The sequence below is a fragment of the Engystomops pustulosus genome, chromosome 11 (genome assembly GCF_040894005.1).
Source record: "Engystomops pustulosus chromosome 11, aEngPut4.maternal, whole genome shotgun sequence".
Lineage (NCBI taxonomy): Eukaryota > Metazoa > Chordata > Amphibia > Anura > Leptodactylidae > Engystomops > Engystomops pustulosus.
In genome coordinates, this window is record NC_092421.1 from 26,600,246 (window position 1) to 26,621,270 (window position 21,025).

Sequence of the window (21,025 nt, forward strand, 5' to 3'; positions counted from 1 at the left end):
TATCATACTGTGTACATACCTACCATACCTGATTGATCAGACCTTGGGCTAGGCGGCATGTCAGTGTTGGATTGCTTTTAGATTTAATTTGGAATCTCCATTTGTTAGCAAATGGTTAAATGTCCCAACTCTATCATTTTGATATAATAGAAGCCATTTTTCTGTTATGGAATGTGCAAGTTCTGTCTAATCTTAACATATAAGCAAAAGATTACAAGCAAATATTAGGCAACTCCTTCACATTACAATTGAAATCCTCACATGGAGCTGTCAGCGCTAGAATCTGAGCCTGCAATTCTTCTCAATAGGAAGCAGGTGTGCGCTCAGGTGTGTCCCTGGCACTGCGCCCGGAGCAAAAATGTTCAAAGTCCTTTGCTGTACATGTAATAAAAAGTAATAGGGGAACATCAAATAAATAGGGAATACTCATACAGTCATCATACTTACACCCTGTAAAACTGCCCATTAGTTGTAGTCACACACTACATTACGTCAGTTATTATGTACTTTACTACTAATTCTGTTCCGATTCTGATTATAGGAATTTGAAAAAAAAAATTATATATATATATATAAATCCACTTCTACTTAGAAAGTCACCTATATCTAGGTCATATTGTGAATATGGCAAGTTTTGTAGAAAATCTGTTGCAGAAGTACATGCAGGTTCTCTTCTGATGAATGAGACTGTTGGGCAAATTGTTGTACGTGTGAATCCACTGGAAAGGTGGGGAGAATTTGTACACAATTCTATTAGGTCAAGGCATTTTGGTGGCCTAGACAGAAAAGGAATATTTAGCTTCCCCACACTTCAGGGTGTGTTCACATGTTCAGTTTTTCAGATGCAGTTTTTGATGTCCAAAACAGGAGTGGAGTGTAAAAAGAAGAGAAAAAACTTCTTTCAATGATATGATCTCACCCAATATTATCCATACCTGCTTTGGCTTCAAAAACTGAAAAACTGAACGCATGAACACACCCTTAAAATCACAGAAAAAAACCTTGCTGAATTGGGATCGCTTCTGATGAGAAAAATGAAATTGCGCCCTCCCTCATAAAAAATCAAACAAAAGAAATGTAAGAGGCCAACTGGACCCTCTGGACCACCACGGGAGATGGTATGAGGTCCTCGGTGGCAGCCAAGGTAAAGGATATGCAGGAAACAGTCCAAGCCTGGAATGACAGCAGCAATACGGAGGAACACTGTTAGCACTGGCACGGACTGCAGACACACCGCTGGACTGGAACCCTGGGAGGCACAGCAGGAAGCAAGGACGCACACTGAAGACTTGACACAGGATGGCAGGAGCACACAGAGGTACACTGGTAACCCTGGGGACACAGAGGAACATGGAGGCGTCTGGCAACGCTGGAGAGACACAGGAACACGGAGGCATCTGGGAACGCTGGCGACAGGAACACAGGAAAGCGTCTGGGATAGCTAATGGGCTTTCTCTTCCACAGGAACGACTTAGGGAAGCCTGATATGGAAACCATAGGAGGTACCAAGAGGGAAGATCCGGCGGGGAGTGAAGGGAGGTGCTGGATTATAAGGGTGAGCCGGATTAGCAGGAGGCAATCAGGAGGACGCTGGCCCTTTAAGCCTTAAAGAGCCGGGGCACGCGCAGTGGAGGAGCGCAGCCTAGCAGGAGTACAGCCAGGAGCGTGGAGAGGTCAGTCCAGGCCCGGGAGTGTGACAGCGGCAGCGAGGATCGCGGGTGCATCCATGACAAAGACCTACCAGCAGTAAATGATCTGTAGGTCCAGCAAAAATACTGCACATATAACACACATATAAATGGGTACCAGCAAATAATGTAGCAATCACAAAAATATAAACCAGCAATAAATTTGCCAAACACATAGATGAAAGCAGTGATTATACCACACATATAAATATTTACCAGCAAGGAATATACATTACACATTGGTATATTGTGCACATATAAATATATACCAGCAATGAATATAATGCACACATAAATATATATTACCAGTGAATAAGCACACATAAATGTATAAGCAAAAAATGTATTGCACACTAAGGCTGCCAACAAGCAGATACAGCCATCACTTACTGTTTGAAATATGTTGAAGCTGAAGGTTCTACCCCCTTAGAAATATTGTCACACTCCTCCTTAGTAATATAGCCCAGTGATCCACACTTAGTAATGCAGCCGTGCAACCCTAACCCCCCTTTAATGTAGCCATTGGTAATGTAGACCTAAACTCTACATTGCTGAGGCGAGCTATAGACTGCTGCCCCACTCTACCCCATTCAGAAGAAATATCAGTTTTTTAGTAGGTGGGTACTCCATGCAGTGTCTTACACCTGTATTGACATTGGGTGTAAAAAGGCACTGCTTGTGTCAGGGACCTTGATGCGGCCCCCTACCTTGCTGCAGGTGATGCTGCCTGAAGTGAGAGGGGCAACTTGCCTCATGGCTGGGGCACCCCTGTCCGCACCCTCCATCCTTTGAAATGTAGTCCATAATTCCCCTTGATAAAGTTGACCAGCACACCACTACAGCCCTTAATGCAATGTTAACTCAATGCAATCATGCAAGCCTTTGAAGTGCAATGCTATTTGTTCATCTGCCAATAGAATCTCTTTATATTTTAACCCTTGTGCAGGTAAAAACATCTGACAACCATCACATCTAACAAATTAATGGTTGATGCTAAGAATGGTATATGCACCAGCATTAATCCTTTAATAATATACATTGATATGTATCACATAAAGCTACATCTGGTGACATCTACTTAACGTGGATTAATCAGATACCAATTTTATTTATGACCTAGTGGACTTAATATAATTTATATGAACTACAGTAACTCTATACCTCTGCTTTTACCTGGTCACTGTATTTGTAGTACTTTCTTCTAAGCGCAGATATTTGGTTTTAATATTGCATGTCTGTCCCCTCTACGTGATAAAAAAAGGTATTATTTTCTGTGTGTATATATCTATATACTATTTCATACATAGCATAGATTTTCCTGCTCTGGGAGGCTTATTTGGATTTGTACAAACTCCTATTTTTAATTTTTGTATATATGTAAATCATTGTGATTTTTTTTTCTGTGAGAACACAGCCCTGGATCAAACTTGAGAATGCAATTTTTGCTCTTTGCTCATTGCCTGAAGTAATGGGTAGTTATAAGCCTCCGAATGAGTTTCTATGGTCAGAGAATTAAGAATGTTAAAACACTTGTTTTGTCAGAATTGCTTGAGATATTTGACAATGTATAAGGTGCATGGACCTTCCAATGGTTGGCATTGCTTTTGGCACCCTGTTTTACACCAGGCGGAGCACAGGGAGAGCCCTCCCCAGTGGGCTGTGACATGGGTGGTGAAAGTAAAGAACAGAAATCTTGTAGAGAAATGGTAAAGTGAAATGAGACTCTGAAAAGAGGAGAAACCCTGAGAGTGTTCTCACCTGCTTTCAACCCTATGACACCTTTCACCAGTGGTGTAACTTAAAGCTGATCGGCCCCCAACTATCATGTACAGTTTATAGTACTTATCTTCTAATGTGGGAAAGGGATACCTTATGGGCCCCACAAGCCTCTTGGGCCCGATTACGACCGCACCCTCTGCAACCCCTGAAGTTACGTTGGTGCAGAACAGGCCCAGAGGAAGCCCAAAGCTGTTTATACACTGGCCAGTATACTGTATATGTGGCGATACAATAACAGAGAAACAGGGCACAGATAGAGAAGATCCTGGCTCAACAAAAGGGGTGAAGATAACATGGATAATTACCACCACTATTATTGGCCATCATTGCCCCGCAAGAAATGTGCCTTGGAAAGAACAAAATGAAGAAGTAATTTTTACTGATATAGTAGAACTTTACTGTAAATAAATTGACTGCTTACTTCAAAATGACCACATGGAGGTGCTACAATACCACTTTCTATAGTGAAATAAGCTGAAGTACTTTTCCATATGTATTATTATGTAATGAACATCAGTTACGTACTGCAGACTATCATGCATCTTACTAATAGTAAATTAATGCCAGGATAGTGTATATATATATTTATGTACGAAAAAAGATTTCTTTAGCGGCACTGCAATAGGGTGAAGGCTGGGTGTACGCTACAACCGGACAGCCACGTCCTTCCAAATATAAAAAAATAAAGAGCAAACAGCACTCCAAAATAGTGGAATAATTCAAGTGGTGTTTATTTTTTACAAGCTGCTACGTTTCGGCTTCATCCGAAGCCTTTCGGCTTGAGAAAGGCTTCGGATGAAGCTGAAACAGAGCAGCTTTGGAATAAACACCACTTGAATTATTCCACTATTTTGGAGTGCCGTTTGCTTTTTATTTTTCTATATATTTATGTGTATATATATATATATATATATATATATATATATATATATATTATATATGATTTTTTTCCCCATTTTTTCATTATATTTTTTACAATATCTCTGGATTTAGTTTGTTTTTTTTGTTTTCGGAGAATCTCAGCCTTCCTAGCTAGGCCTGAAGTTTTGGGAGTCACAGGAAAAGTTTTTTTGTGGGACAAGTTATATTATGTGTTTTGTTTTTTGCTTTACATAAAATATTTAAAAAATGGATGCCTTGATACTGTATCAATTTTAAAAAAACTTTTGAATTGGCCTTTAATAAATGTTTCCTACCATTTTGCTAGTGTAGAGTCAGCATAACTCCTTCACATAGCTGGCGGTCCTGCTGCTTATGAGATGGATTGGCTTAATATTAGTGTTTTAGATGAACAGTCCACACATTCTAAATGTATAATTGTCAGGGGTGTAACTAGAGGGGGTGCAGAGGGTGCACCTGGGCCCAAAGGGCTTAGGGGGCCCATCATTTGTCACTTTCCCATATGAGAAGACTAGTTCTATTAACCATACATTATAGTCAGGGGCCTGAAACAGACTTTGCACTGGGGTCCATCAGCTTCAAGTTATGCCACTGATAATTGTACCTATGAAAAGTCTGGAGCTGGGAGCAGGTTACAAACAGGTAAGGGTCCTACTGATGGAAGAATATTGCCAGTTTTTCCTCTCCCCCATCCCCACCCATAGTGCATATATAATCATCTAATAATTCTTTATTTATATAGTGCAGACAGATTACGCAGCGCCGCACAGAACTTGCCAGATTGGTCCCTGTCCCTAATGGGGCTCACCATCTAAACAACCTACCAGTATGTTTTGGGTGTGGGGGGAAACCCATGGAGCAAACACAGAGAGAACATACAAACTTTTTGCAGAGGTCTGCTATCCTGGTCATGGCTAAAAAGTGATAACTAAGATCCCCTTCTCCATGGATCAATGAGGTTCCAACATTACACACCTGTCCTATGGAATAAATATTATCTGCTGGAGTTCCCCTTTATTTGAAAATCTCTTGTTTTAGAAATGAGGCGCATGTCTGCATCAGTTTCAGACAGAGAAAATTTTTTAAAATGTAATAAAAATGCTACAAAAATATGGCAATGTTTGATGTAAGACCTGCGCCAGTTTTTTTTTTTTTTTTTAACCGAGGTTAGAGAGCTGTGTGTTATGTATATGATGAATAGTTAGGAAATTCCAGCAAACAAAAAAATAATTCAATATTTCATTGCTTCAAACACATTGCCAATAATAATAATAACATATTATGTTCATATCATGGACAGAGTGCTATCAGCAGCACAGAGGGGGAAGAGTAAAACGCAAAGCTTTTGTTCCATTCTTAGAATTGTGCTTGTTGTAGGATTGTGATGTTCTATCCTCAGCCTCGGGCAGAGAGAAGTGTGTGCATTGCATGTAATTGCCCCCTAATCCTTGCCTCACCCTGACTGGCCCAGGAGGTGGGGGATTTAGGAGGACCACACATTGTGACAAATTCATTCATGACAATTTTGCTTCTCAGTCTCTCTGCCTAATCTGTACAAATAAACTTTAGTTACACCAAACACAATTAGTTGTAAGGTAGGATCAGATTCACCATCCCATTAGTGTGAAGGGAAGCCTATTTTACTTTTTCGGAAGAAATTTCTTCCCCAATGTTCTTTCTTTGAGAATCCTCTGGAGAAAATGACACAGTAGTAGCAACCTTCTAATGGGCACGTTAAAAGGGTTTTCTATTTTTGCTTAAAGTGGAACAAAATATCGTGAACATGTAGAAGAGACGGGACCAGATAATTCTATTGTGCATGTAATTGTACTACATGCACTGTACTACCTAATCTGTGCCTTAGGGGATGATGAAGTGTGGGCCCCCAGAATAATTTTATGTGGTGGGACAATACTACCCATTACTGTGAGTACTCTTATCATAGTGTTCGTTATTTCACCTCATATCACCTGCCACCAGGAATTACATTTTTAGCTGATGACAGGTTTCAATAGGCTATGCAATGCCCTTTTCAATATTCTGAATCATTTCAGTACTTTACAAAACTTTATTTCACATTACCCTGGCTCCCTGCCAAGCAGTGTGTGGTGAGTCCCACAGGGAAGAGGAAGGCCCCAAAGCAGCCTGTATCTCAGGAGAGGATTCATTCTTCCTCTCCTCCACATCATCCCACTCCCTCCCTGCCTGCTCAATGAGCATGACAGAAAGGGGGGGGGGGGGGGCGGAGGGAGCTGTAGGCGTAAGGAGTTTAGGAAGAAGGCATGAGGAAACTGAAACATGGGCTAATTCAGAAGCCCCCTTTCCCCTGGAACTCACCGCATGCTGCTGGCAGGGAGTCAGGTAATGTGAGATAAAGTTTTATAAAATACTGAAATGATTCAGAATACTGACAAAGGCATTTTTAAAATCGTCATAGCATTGGTTATTGCAACCTGTCACCAGCTAAAAATTACATTCCTGGTGACAGGTTTGCTTTAATTCTGCGCTCAATGCACCAGAAACCAGGATAATGCAGTATCCAGGGGATTATAACAGTAATCCAGAAGACATAAGTTCTGAGAATTATAGGAAGAGTCTTATTAAACAGCCTTGCGTTCCTGACCCCATATGAAATTTTTCATTGTTGCTAGTATTATTATTGTAATAATTGGTGGATCTATCTAGCATATTCATAATATTTCAAAAAGTCTTATATACAGTCTATTCCTACCAATACCAAGATAGTTGTGTCGAACGCTTTCTTTTTTAGGAAGAGACTGTTGCATCTATGTCTGGGTCTTCAGTTCATACTGTCAGGCTGAGCGGATGCTAAATTCCATCTGTCAGCAGTCTGAACAGTGCTCTAATTGTTGGACTGTTGTCTCTGCAATCCTTGCTCTGAATCAGGGACTGTTTGATGGGCTCAGAATTAGGACTTGTTTGTGTCCTTACTTTATAGAGACTTTTTTGGTGAGAGATTGTTTCAGACTACAGTTTTTTAGCCCTACGTCCTCCAGCAACCCCTAGAAAATAGTTATCCCTTATTTCCTCCAAATAATTTTTTTCGCCTGCTGGTCCTCTGGGGACACTAAGAATTTCAGATTGGCCCATTGGAATACCAGAGGACCCATGGTGGGCCCAGGCTGTAAGCTAATACTGGACTGAGGTACAGCAGGAGACATCCTAATTTGGAGGATGCTAGGATCTGTGCCCTAGGGGCCCAAGGAACCACAGTCCAACACTGCCCATTAATGGGTTTTTTGAGACTGGCCCCACCATAGATTCTGATTAAAGGTAATCTATCAGGTGGTTTTACACATTCTGGTGCATTGTAGGGTGGTATCTTTAGGTAATGACCTTCGAAATGGTGACCCCATTAACATTTCTGTTGCCGACAAGTAAATTTATAAGCTTATACAACCTAGGATAGGCTGCAAGTTTACTTTCCAGAGAGCAGCTTCATCTTGTAGTCGTGAATAATCTCTTAATTACTAAAAGAATTCAAATTTTCTTATTTCCATTTATCCTGTTATTTTAGAACAATGGCAGATTTACCATAAGTCTCTGATTAACCATATGTTTTCTATGAGTAGAATATGTCTAGTGAGGAATTTCCATAAGTTTGTTGATATAGATTCTGAAATGGTAGATATTTACTTAGCAGAAAAAGTTTTATCGATGACACGTGATGATGAAAGGCTTCTGCTCTAATTTATCAATACGGAGATACATAGGGGACAATCATACATTTGACAGTCTCAGAATGCAGTGTATGTGCTGAATGAAAGAAATTACTTTTATTGCCCTTCACAGAACTCAGGCAGAATAATTCATTGTTTTAGACCATTGTTCTTACTGTCTTGATCTAACCTCAAGTTACTGCCAAGAGACAAGAAGCCCGGTTGAGAAACTTGCTGTGTTTTCTTTTAGGCTGGAATATTTTGGTGGCAGCCCATCTGATTCCAATCAGGGTGATCTGACTCCAAATCCTTTAATAAAAGTTTCACAGCAGAAGTTTTAGCTTTAGCCTGAAGCGTCAGAAGGAAGGCTAGTGAATACAAGCACTAATATGGACAGAACGTATTGTCTGGAGAAGGTCCATCAAGCCAAGTGATGAGGATAGATCCTCTCAGGGGTACGATTTAGCATTGCTTCTGTTTCTAATTTGAGTGGAAAAATAATAATGTATGGTAGGTAAAAGCAAAAGATGAATGTGCAATATATTTTCATTACACATTCCATAAATCATGAAAAAATGAGAACGATCCCCCACTCTCTTGCACGTATTGTCGGTCTATCCAAACATATAATTGTCATTGAAAGATCGCTCCTATTTTAGGATAACGTCTATGAACAAGAATATGTTAAGTCATGAACAGACATTTGTGTAAAGGTTGTATATTTAGACCCTATTTCTAACAAATATTTCAAAAGTCCACAACCTACTGTCAGGCTTCTGGGGTAGTGGACCCACTGGACCGCCAAGGATGATGACGTAAGCCGACACCTGGGACTGGAATCTAAGTGATATCTGTTTTCACCTGAGTCGTTCCACAGGTGCCAATTTGTCCACGGTGGCAGCCAAGGCGAGGTACAAAGACGTTTAGCAGAATCCTAGTCAGGGACAGGCAGGAGGTCAGGACGGGCAGCACGGGATCAGAGTCAGGGACGTAGCAATAGGTCAAGGCAGCAGTCAGGAACGGAACCAGGGTCACAATGAGAAATCACAATGACAGCAAAGACCATGGAACACAGTTTTCTCTAGGGCACAAGGCACGGAGATCCAGCAGGGATAGGCAGGTTTATATAGAATTCTGGGAAATGCCCAAAAATTGTCGGGAAACTAGAACAGCAAGAAAAGTATCAGGATTGAAGAGTTGCTTCCAAATTGTGCGACAGACCACGATAGATCCTGAATTTTTCCGCTATTTTTGGGCATGGTGGAGTAATGAGAGAGTCCTGATTACCTTTGCTGTAGTAGCCACAAACAGTATTGGATTATAAAATAGGCATTTTGGGAAGTTGCTTGGGGCCCAAGACTTCCAGGGGGCCCAAGGATACCCAAACCACCCACCAAATTTTATACTGAGAAGGACCTTAACCCTTAAAATCCTTGTACATCCGTTCCTACTCTAAACACACATGTACGCAAGAGCCATTTAAGGACTTTGGAAGGTCATCCAAAGGCCTTGAAACCACATATTGAAAGCAGACAGAAGGGACACATCCTCCATTCCAAAAGAAGCTTGATTCTTGCACCATATGTGTCACAGTTACACCCGAGATTTTACGGATTGAGGGTGTACCCGTGCCTGCTGTGGCGGTACCCGCTCCCCCAGCCCTCACTTACCTCTCCTGGCTCCGGTCTGCACTCTGGCTCCCAGCGTTTAGGCCGCATGCTTATTCCCTGCAGTCGTGCGCTCCCGCCACTAGGGGGGGGGGGGCGCGCGGACTTCTCCCAGCCTTAAAGGGCCAACGTCCTCCTTATTGGCTCTGGCATTCCCGGCTCGGCTATATAGCCTGGCGACTCCCAGCATCCCCTGCCAGATCTTCAGGTCATTCTTCCTCCTTATTGGCTCTGGCATTCCTGGCTCGGCTATATAGCCTGGTGACTCCCAGCTTCCCCTGCCGGATCTTCAGGTCATTCTACTAGAGAGAAAGCCTTCCTGACGCCTCTGTGTTTCCGTGTTCCTATGTTCATTCCCGTGTTCCGTGGTGTTCCTGTTGTCCTGTGGCGGTCCTTGTGTCCTGTGGCGGTCCGAGGTCCTGCCAGCCATCCGAGGTCCTGCCAGCCATCCGAGGTCCTGCCAGCCTTCCGTGGTCCTGCCTGCCATCCGTGGTCCTGCCTGCCATCCGTGGTCCTGCCTGCCATCCGTGGTCCCCGTGTCCCTAACTTGGCTGCCGCAGCAGGCCTGGAAGCACCCGCGGAGCGACTTGGTGACTCCCCACTGCAGCAAGACCATCCCGCTTTGCGGCGGGCTCTGGCGAAGACCAGGAGTTCACTTAGACTCCGCTCCCGGGTACGGCTAAGGTTGTTATCTCCCGCGGTGGTCCAAGGAGTCCACTTACTGCTGATGCAGTGGTTTCACTGTGGGGCAACCCCTGAGGTGTCTGTAGGATGAATCCCTGGGTGATAGATGGGGAAGCCCCTGGTGGTAAGCAGCCTGGATCCAGAGATCAGATTTGCAACGTTGTGCAAATCAACTTACAGTCTTTTATTTAACAGCAGAAAACGGGCAAACGATTAACAGCAACTTTAGCAGCAGATTCGGCAAACCAGCAAGAGTCTTGGAGAGCTGGTTCACAAGAAGGTTACACGCAGCCTGGTACTAGTTTCAGGCTGGGCTGCTGATGGATCTCAGCTCCGGGCTAAAGTCCCCGGACTTGCCCTGGGTGCTAGGCAGGGACCTGAGGCAATGGTGGTTCCTGGTATAAGGAAGCTTGCTGTGGCAGACAGACCATGCGGTCTGGTTCTCTCAGAGGAACATGACTAAAGACCTAAGTCCATGTGCTTCCACCCAGAAGGGGTTTATATACTCCCCTAGTCAGATGGTAGCACTCCAATCAGCTTCCAGATTGTTTTTCAAGAACATTATTAGACATCTCACAGTGTTAACTCTTGTCTCACCAGGCAGTGGCTACAGCTGCAATCACTAGGTTCTCCTAGAGCTTCTGGATGAGTTGGGCAGGCTCACCAGATAGATCCTGACCAGGAGAGGACGCTATTCGCAACTACCACCTTGCCTATACCTTGGCAGGGGTGTTGCATGTAGGAAGTGAATTCCAGAGTTGTAGGGGCTATAATATTCATACAGCCCAGGGCCCATGGCAGTCTTAATCTGCCACTCGCCACAAAGTATATGTGACTTTGAGAAATGTAATCTACCTGTAGTGTAGAATATGTCATTGCATATCAGTTAATCCCCAAGGATCAATGAGGAAAATATGTTGCAAAAAACAACAAAATCAGACAAACTGTGTGTACTCAGACTTAAGCCATTTTCACACAATTATATGCTTTTTTCAGTCATGTATTTCAGTGCCCTATTTGGCCGTATATACATATTTTTTTTACCCATGTATGTCACTGTATCTGTTCCGTATAATATATGGTAGGTGGGCAAATTATTTTACTAGCTTGCTTAACCCCTTGATATTACACATATATATATATATATATATATATATATATATATATATATATATATACACTCACCGGCCACTTTATTAGGTACACCATGCTAGAAACGGGTTGGACCCCTTTTTGCCTTCAGAACTGCCTAAATTCTTTGTGGCATAGGTTCAACAAGGTGCTGGAAGCATTCCTTAGAGATTTTGGTCCATATTGACATGATGGCATCACACAGTTGCCGCAGATTTGTCAGCTGCATATCCATTATGCGAATCTCCCGTTCCACCACATCCCAAAGATGCTCTATTGGATTGAGATCTGGTGACTGTGGAGGCCATTTGAGTACAGTGACCTCATTGTCATGTTCAAGAAACCAGTCTGAGATGATTCCAGCTTTATGACATGGCGCATTATCCTGCTGAAAGTAGCCATCAGATGTTGGGTACATTGTGGTCATAAAGGGATGGACATGGTCAGCAACAATACTCAGGTAGGCTGTGGCGTTGCAACGATGCTCAATTGGTACCAAGGGGCCAAAAGAGTGCCAAGAAAATATTCCCCACACCATGACACCACCACCACCAGCCTGAACCGTTGATACAAGGCAGGATGGATCCATGCTTTCATGTTGTTGACGCCAAATTCTGACCCTACCATCCGAATGTCGCAACAGAAATCGAGACTCATCAGACCAGGCAACGTTTTTCCAATCTTCTACTGTCCAATTTCGATGAGCTTGTGCAAATTGTAGCCTCAGTTTCCTGTTCTTAGCTGAAATGAGTGGCACCCGGTGTGGACTTCTGCTGCTGTAGCCCATCTGCCTCAAAGTTCGACGTACTGTGCGTTCAGAGATGCTCTTCTGCCTACCTTGGTTGTAACGGGTGGCGATTTGAGTCACTGTTGCCTTTCTATCAGCTCAAACCAGTCTGCCCATTCTCCTCTGACCTCTGGCATCAACAAGGCATTTCCGCCCACAGAACTGCCGCTCACTGGATGTTTTTTCTTTTTCGGACCATTCTCTGTAAACCCTAGAGATGGTTGTGCGTGAAAATCCCAGTAGATCAGCAGTTTCTGAAATACTCAGACCAGCCCTGCAGGAGATTGTCTTGACCATGTCTACATGCCTAAATGCACTGAGTTGCCGCCATGTGATTGGCTGATTAGAAATTAAGTGTTAACGAGCAGTTGGACAGGTGTACCTAATAAAGTGGCCAGTGAGTGTATATATATATATATATATATATATGGCAGCATATGGTGTACAATGTATGTATGGAACGAAAATACTGGAGAAAATAGGACATGCTCCATATTATTTTATGTATGGCTCATTGTACGGTGGGCAATACAGCCACCACTTGGTTTGTTTTGTTTGTTTTGATCTGTGTCTGCACAGTGGTTTTGGGAGGGACTGTCCTTGTAGGTGTCCCGTGCCAGCTTTGGGGGGCTCAACTTAGGGCTCACTGTCCTGTCTGTTATCCTGCGCCCCCTTGCCGCCCTCCCTCACAGTGGCCATATGAAAATGGTATGGTACATGGAGCATGTGGCCATTTTAATATGTTCACCTGATAGGGGCCGTAACAGTTGGAGCATTCAAGTGTCTGTGACTGTCACATTTATTGGATAGGGTCTTAGTCTTATTTTTAGAAATGGGACAATAGAATGTTTGCAACAAATCTGTTGTGTGTGCGGCTTTACACTCTATGGAAACTGTATGATGTCCAATAACTCTATATTATATCTCTTTATAATGGGGTCTTGACAGTTGTCTATTTAACCTGCAGAGGTAGATTTTTTTCACTGCTTCAGGCAGGTTTCCCAGTACCAAAACATGTTTGATCTAACCTGTTTTGTACATAGGGCTAATTTATTCAGGATTAAACCTGACAATGATCTCAGCGCTCAGGGGCACATCTCTCTTGTGACTGAACTTAGGGCTGTTATAGTTTTTAACTATTTCTCCAGTCTAGACAGCTTTCCACTAATATGTCAATCTATGTGTAACTTGAAGGAGAGATTTACTGAATGGATCCCTCCTAGTTACACCAGCTTGTAGTAATACTTGTCCAGACTAAATGCTTGAAGACTAAAAATCCTGCAATATTCTTGTCCACCTCAACCACGAGTCCACACGTTCAGTTTTTCAGATGCAGTTTCTGAAGCCAAAAGCAGGTGTGGGACATAATGGGCTGAGACATAATTGAAAGGTGCTGCTCCTCATCCTACTTTTACTCCATTCCTGGTTTGGACATCAAAAACTGCATCTGAAAATGTGTAGTTGCACCCTGAGGGTGATGCCACACATGGCGTTTTGAACCTGTTTTTGGTCCGTTTTTAAGCAGTCCGTTTAAAAACGCACGAGTTTTTTACAGGTTTTACTAATTTTCTTGATTGAAAATGGTCAAAAATTGACACGTTTTCAAAAAATGCACGCGTTTTTTAAAAACGCATGCGTTTTTTTAACAGACTGCTTAAAAACGGATGAAAAACGGGTTCAAAACGCCATGTGTGGCATCACCCTTAGGGTGCGGTCACACGTTGCAGTTAAAACTGCATCGCAATCAGTTTTGAGGTTGTTTTTAGGTGCATGTTTGTTAATTTAACATGTGAAAGACATGAAATTAATGATTTAATTTGATTCTGAAGGGAAACTTGTTCCACAAATAAAACAACCTCAAAACTGATTGCGATGCAGTTTTAACTGCAACGTGTGACCGCACCCTCAATGCTGTCTAATCTCACAAGAGAATTGTATCAGATCAGCTTCCTGGAGTAAAGACGGATCCAAAACACCTGACTAGTAGCGGATTATAATATGTCCTTTTTGGGTAGCTGTCCGTAGCCATCTATAAAGTCATAATTATTGTATATGAACACATATGGGGGCTCATTTACTAAGAGTCGCGCTGTGCACTTTTGTCAGACTGTTCACCTTTTTCGGGACTAAAACAGCTTGCACAGGTATTTAAGAAGTGTGTGCACTGCGAATGTGTTGAACGCCATCCTTTTTGAGGTGTAACTGTTGGCTTCCAAGCGGCACACATTGGGGCAGATTTACTTACCCGGTCCATTCGTGATCCAGCGGCGCGTTCTCTGCGGTGGATTCGGGTCCGCCCGGTATTCACTAAGGCAGTTCCTCCGACGTCCACCAGGTGTCGCTGCTGCGCTGAAGGCCATCGGAATGCACTGAAGTTCACCGTCCTATAGTGGGTGAAGGTAAGCGCGTGTCCAGCGACACTTTTTTTTTTTTATTAAATGCAGGGGTTTTTCCTAATCCGTCGGGTTTTCGTTTGGCCACGCCCCCCAATTTCCGTCGCGTGCATGCCGGCACAGATGCGCCACAATCCGATCACGTGCGCCAAAATCCCAGGGCAATTCAGGAAATCGGAAATATTCGGGTAACACGTCGGGAAACGCGAATCGGGCCCTTAGTAAATGTCCCCCATTGGGTGGCGTGCCGATGGACTGTCCAACTGATTCTGACTGAGAGCAGTATTTAACTTTTAAATTGTGTCGCAAGCCCTAGCCCTAAGATGCACTACCAAAAAGATTGTGAACCTGAGCAGGAGAAGCGACACATGCAGGATATCGGGCGCACGATCTTAGTGCATTATAGGAGCATGGTGCATTATAGTTGGACAATGCACTTTCAGTGAACTCCAGTGACCAGCTAAGTAAATGTACCTCATAATCTATGCAATATGGCTGCTTATAATTGTATTATATGATGCTGTGAATTTGCCAATTTACTCATGTAAATCGTTTATTATTAATTCTTATTTTATTCATGATCCTTATATGATTTTTTTTTTTTTTTATGCTGATTACATTTTTCATCATTTTTGCTATGTCATTATTTAAAGGACATCTATCACCAGATCAAGGATTGTAAACCAAACATACAGACATACTGGTGTGTGCCCCCTCTGGCAGGATCTGCTCCTCTTTTAGCTTCTTATGCCCTTGTTTTTATGAAAAAGGGGCTTTAAACCCTTACCGGCGCGCGTCGGATCCCAGTGCATGGAGAGGGCTCAATGCAGTTTTTAAAGAGCTTTTATAGACTATTATTTATCTATATTATTCATTAGGAATTGGGCTCCCCTCAGAGTCATTACACATAATACACACCATCAATATGACGCCCATATTTCCCAGTATGAAGAATGTCTGGGACACATGTTCCTATATGATTTTGTAGTCTTGCAGATGAGCAAGAACTCTTTTTTACAAACTGCACATATGAAGGAACCCCAGAGATTACTCTAATAAATGTATGTATTCTGTTATATGTCTATAGACTGGAGTATTTAAGAGGCAATTTTATGTTTAACTGGTGCTACATAGGATGCTGATGCTGGATAACCTACCTGAATAAGCTGCTAATTTAGTTGTGTAAAATCTGGTGCCGGGTTCCCTAACAGGATTTAAGAAAGGTCTCTCTCTCTCTGGCTGTAGTATGCTATGATCATTATATTCAAACATCAAGCGATGTAAGCTCATGCAGCCCCCTATTCACATATAGGGGCTCATTTACTAAGGGTCCGTCGGACGCACTTTCGTCGGGTTTCCCGACGATTTCCGTTTTGCCCTAATTGCCCTGGGATTTTGGCGCACGCGATCAGATTTTGGCGCATCAGCGGCGGCTTGCACGCGACTGAAATCGGGGGCGGGCCGTCGGACAACCCGACGGATGCGGACAATGCGCAGGATTTGAAAACGCGGGAAGGAGCAGGTGAACTCCGGCAGACCTCGGCGCAGCAGTGACACATGCAGGAACTCGGCGCACGATCTTCATGAATCGTGCCGGACCCGAATCCTCGTCGGACAACACGCCGCGGGATCGGGTAAGTGAATCGGCCCCATACAGTACATGCTCTATACAGCACAGAGTAACTTGTTTTTTTTTACAAACTGAGCTGAATTTGTTAATGAAGTATATTAGAAAATGTTCACCACATCCCCCACACCCCCATACACTTTAAATCTGTATTTCTTTGCTCCTGCAGGTGGAGCACGAGATGTGACGATTGTAGTGATCTATTTTTGATACAATCATGAATCACTACTATCAAAGTAAGTTGCCAAGAAGCTATAGACATTAGATCATGTATATTACCTTATTCATAAGGAATTAACCCATTATATTAGGTATTAAAAAAGTCACGTACAACCTCCCGAAGATAAAGTCTTACCAAATGTTTGAGGAATTTTATTAAAAGTTTATTAGAAAACACTCTATAGAAATCTTGATGCCAGAGATATTCACGTACAACACGGTTGAGGATTACTTAGAATAGGCAGTGTTACTTTATGCCTGTTACGGCATGTGTCACTTAGTTCTCCCAAATCCTTGGAAACTTTGACTGCATCTAGGATTAACAGATGGAAGTGAGTCTAGCACATGTTTTTACTTTAGCAGCCACGAATAGATTGAGTAGTTACATTGGAAGTCAATCACCCAGTGATCTGTGACTGATTTCTAGTGATTGTAAACCATGTTAGGGCTCTATACATCTTCTTATTTAAAGGGAACCTGTCACCATGCAAATGTGGTGTCATCTGCAGGCAGGATGTTATAGATTAGGAAGAAATAAACAGCTTAATAGTATAGTTTTGTGGGAGAAGTCTCAGTATAGCTCAGCATAGTATTTTCTACATTTATAGTATAGTATTTTCTACATTTCAATCTCTGCTCTGTATCAGAGTGTCAATCAATCAACCGCCATTTACCAATCTGCTTTTCATTTAAAGAAAATCTACCATCAAAATCTATCATGATAAACCTGGGGCATTTACTCATAGATCCAGGCACAGTGACTGTGGTAAACTTCTTATATTTGTTATCCATGGCCTCCTTCCTTCTAAAATCAACTTTTAAAACTATGCTAATATGCCCGAGGGGCATAATATGCCTCTCTGACCTGGATTTACAGAATGTTACACTGTCTCCCCCTCCCCCTGTTCTTTGAGATTACAGCAGGAAGTCCACATTGAACAAGTGCTGATGGAGAGATAGTTGTAACAGTCTGTAAAGCCAGATAGGCTAACACCTCCGGCTCATTAGCAGGAGACCATGGATAACAAATATTAGACTACCACAGTTACAGTGCCTGGATCTATGAGTCAAAGCAAAGATTTTGATGGTAGCTTGCCTTTAACCCCTTCCCGACGCGCGCCGTACTAGTACGGCGCGCGCCGGGTCCCGGTGCATGGAGAGGGCTCGCGGGCCGAGCCCTCTCCATAGCCGGTAAGTCTTTGCTGCATATTGCAGCAAAGGCTTACCGGTAACACCCGCGATCGGTGCTAGCACCGATCGCGGGTGCTTTCACCGCGATCGCCTCCGGCAATGCTGCCGGAGGCTTCAAAAAGATGGCGCCGCATGGGCGCCGCCATCTTGGCGCGGATCTCCGCTCCCCGATGACGTCACGGGGAGCGGTGATCCGTTGCCATGACAGCATCGGGCCTCACGAAGGCCCGAAGCTGTCTCGTTTTAACCTATTCATTACAATGTGCTATCAGCACATTGTAATGAATGAGGAGTAAAATCCCCATATACTGCCATATTGCAGTATGGCAGTATATGGTAGGATCGATCAGACAACCTAGGGTTAAAGTACCCTAGGGAGTCTGAAAAATAGTTAAAGTAAAAGTAAAAAAAAGTTAAAAAAAAAAAATTATATTAAAAAAACCTAAAAATTCAAATCACCCCCCTTTCCCTAGAACTGATATTAATATTAATAAACAGTAAAAATCATAAACACATTAGGTATCACCGCGTCCGAAAATGTCCGATCTATCAAAATATTATAACGGTTTTTCACTGCGTTTAACCCCGTAACGGAAAATAGCGTCCAAAGTCAAAAATGACATTTTTTTGCCATTTTGGAAAATATAAAAAAATTAATAAAAAGTGATCAAAAGGTCGCACAGTCCTAACAATGATAGCAATGAAAACGCCATCAAAAGTCGCAAAAAATGACACCACCCACAGCTTCGTACACCAAAGTATGAAAAAGTTATTAGCGCCAGAAGATGGCAAAATCAAAAAAAAAATTTTGTACAGGAGGTTTTAATTTTTTTAAATGTATGAAAACATTATAAAACCTGTACAAATGTGGTATCCCTGTGATCGTAGCAACCCAAAGAATAAAGTAGACATGTCATTTGGGACGCAGAGTGAAAGCTGTGAAATCCAAGCCCACAAGAAAACGTCGCAAATGTGTTTTTTCACCATTTTCACTGCATTTGGAATTTTTTTCCCGCTTCCCAGTATGGAATATTAAATACCGTCACTACGAAGTGCAATTTGTTACGCAGAAAATAAGCCATAACAGAGCTCTTTATGTGGAAAAATAAAAAAGTTATAGATTTTTGAAGGTGGGGTGTGAAAAATGGAAGTGAAAAAACTAAAAAAGGCCAAGTCGTGAAGGGGTTAAAGAAGATGGGCTGGAACAACGGAAAATGTAATCCGTACCATTTTTTTTTTCTAAGATAAAAATACTAAACAATAATCTTCAAATTTTCCAATGGGATCACAAAAGCATTCAACAACTATGGAGGTTTGAATGAAATGTTTTACTTTTTAGTTTTAAAATATCATAGACAGCGGGTTTCCTGTCATGTGTTAAGCTTCAAATGCATTCAGAAGGTCCATAAATGTGATTTTAAACCTGAAAAATAATGGGTGAATGGATGTAATGTGTGGATCTTTAGACCAGAGCAGAGTAGATCTCAGCCGCGACAGATGAATCCTTGTTTCTGATGCTGGGTAATTAATCTGGTGCGGTATAAGACTGGGGGTTGTACTTTGCGCCTCCTATTAGTTGGTCTAATTTGCTGCCCCACAATATTGAATCTTCGGGTCCACGGGCTATTTTGTGTCCAGTCACCCACCCTATTTAGAGAGGACATGCCCTTTTTTCAGGTGAGATGGAAAACTGCCTAAAATGGTCAAAAATCTTCAGTAAATGTGGTGCACAGCATTTCAGGTGCAAAGTCATCTAGGTTTGGCGCAGCATAGAACTGTCTAGTTTTGCTCAGGTCTAAACACATTAATACATCTCACCCAATGTCCCTAGAGAGACCTCTTGTAGAGGGGGAGTGCCAGTTTTATCAGATGTATCCCAATGGCTTATTAAATCTGGCACATAAGGTGTTGCTGAAAAAGTCACAAAAAGTTGTACATTTTTCTACAACTGATTCCCATGTATTTCCTATGCCGGGATGAACTGAACTGGAGGGACTTGAAAAGTGGCAAGGATATGTAATAGTCCCAAAAGAGTGGCAGATGCTACAATTTAGCAACATAAAAACACCTGAAAATAGACGCAGCTACTAAGATATATTCTTCAGCTGTCTGATCCTTATCTCTCCTGAGAGCTAAGTCCCAGCTTTCCAGTTTTCATGGATAGGTGTAGCAGCTCACAGGTTCAGGCTGGGAGGTATATAGCAAACAATTAGTTTAATTAGTAAACTTGTTTTTCTATCTGTGCTCTTTCTAGTGGATGGTCCTCCATGGTTCAGGTATCTACCAGTTATGAGGAAGAGCCTCCGTATAAACAAAGACCCCAAAGTTTCCGAAGCAAAAAGTAAGTTGGTTTCCTTCTTTTCGAGCCTTGATAAAGATTCTTAAAGTTGAAACATTTTAAAACATAAAAAAACTAGTATTTAATAAATTAATAAAATACAAACTATACTAAATCACGACTAACAATGTTACATATCAGTGTGCTCTAATCCTCCTGCTCCAAAATATGTTCTTTACAGGAAATTTACCATTTGTTTTTATGCATTGTGAACCAAACTTACCTTGAGACTTTTGTAGTGACAACTGATGCAGAAACATATCTTGTTTAATCCCTGAACTGAGTGGTTTTGTGTACAAAAAAACTGTTATACCCTTCAGGACCTTGGAAAAGCTGGGTGCAGCCTGGCTGCAATACATAAACACTTTCACAGGAGCTGCCTGAACTGTCCAGACAGGATTAATCAACCTGAGCTGGATGACTAATACACCACAGCTGGGGGCTGGTGCTGCGATTGATAACTTCTGCCTGTCAGGGACAACATAGTAATGATGTATTCTTGGCTTATGCTGGACAGGACAAGATTGGAGCAGTGCATAATTAGGGTGAGGAGAGCACCGAGGCAGCCACAGGAGCAACAGAGCCTCATTATCATAATTTTATAAGTGGTTTTTCATCAGAACCACTCCGATCAGAGATTACACAAGATATGATTCTGCATCAGTGAGGCTACAGCATTTTATGTATGTTCAGTTCATAATGCATGAAGGCAAATGGTAGATTTCCTTTAAAGGTGTTTTAAGGCATGTTTAGCCTTCAATAAACCAAAGGTTGATTGATAAGAGAAAAATATATATAAATAACAATAACAGAAATGCTGAAGACTGATACATGCTAATGTACACCTACCTCATTCATGGTGTGAAGAGAAGCCTTTTGGTCAACCATGTCATACCTAGAGTGGAATTCAAACAACTAAGGAATCAATGGCCCAGACCAAT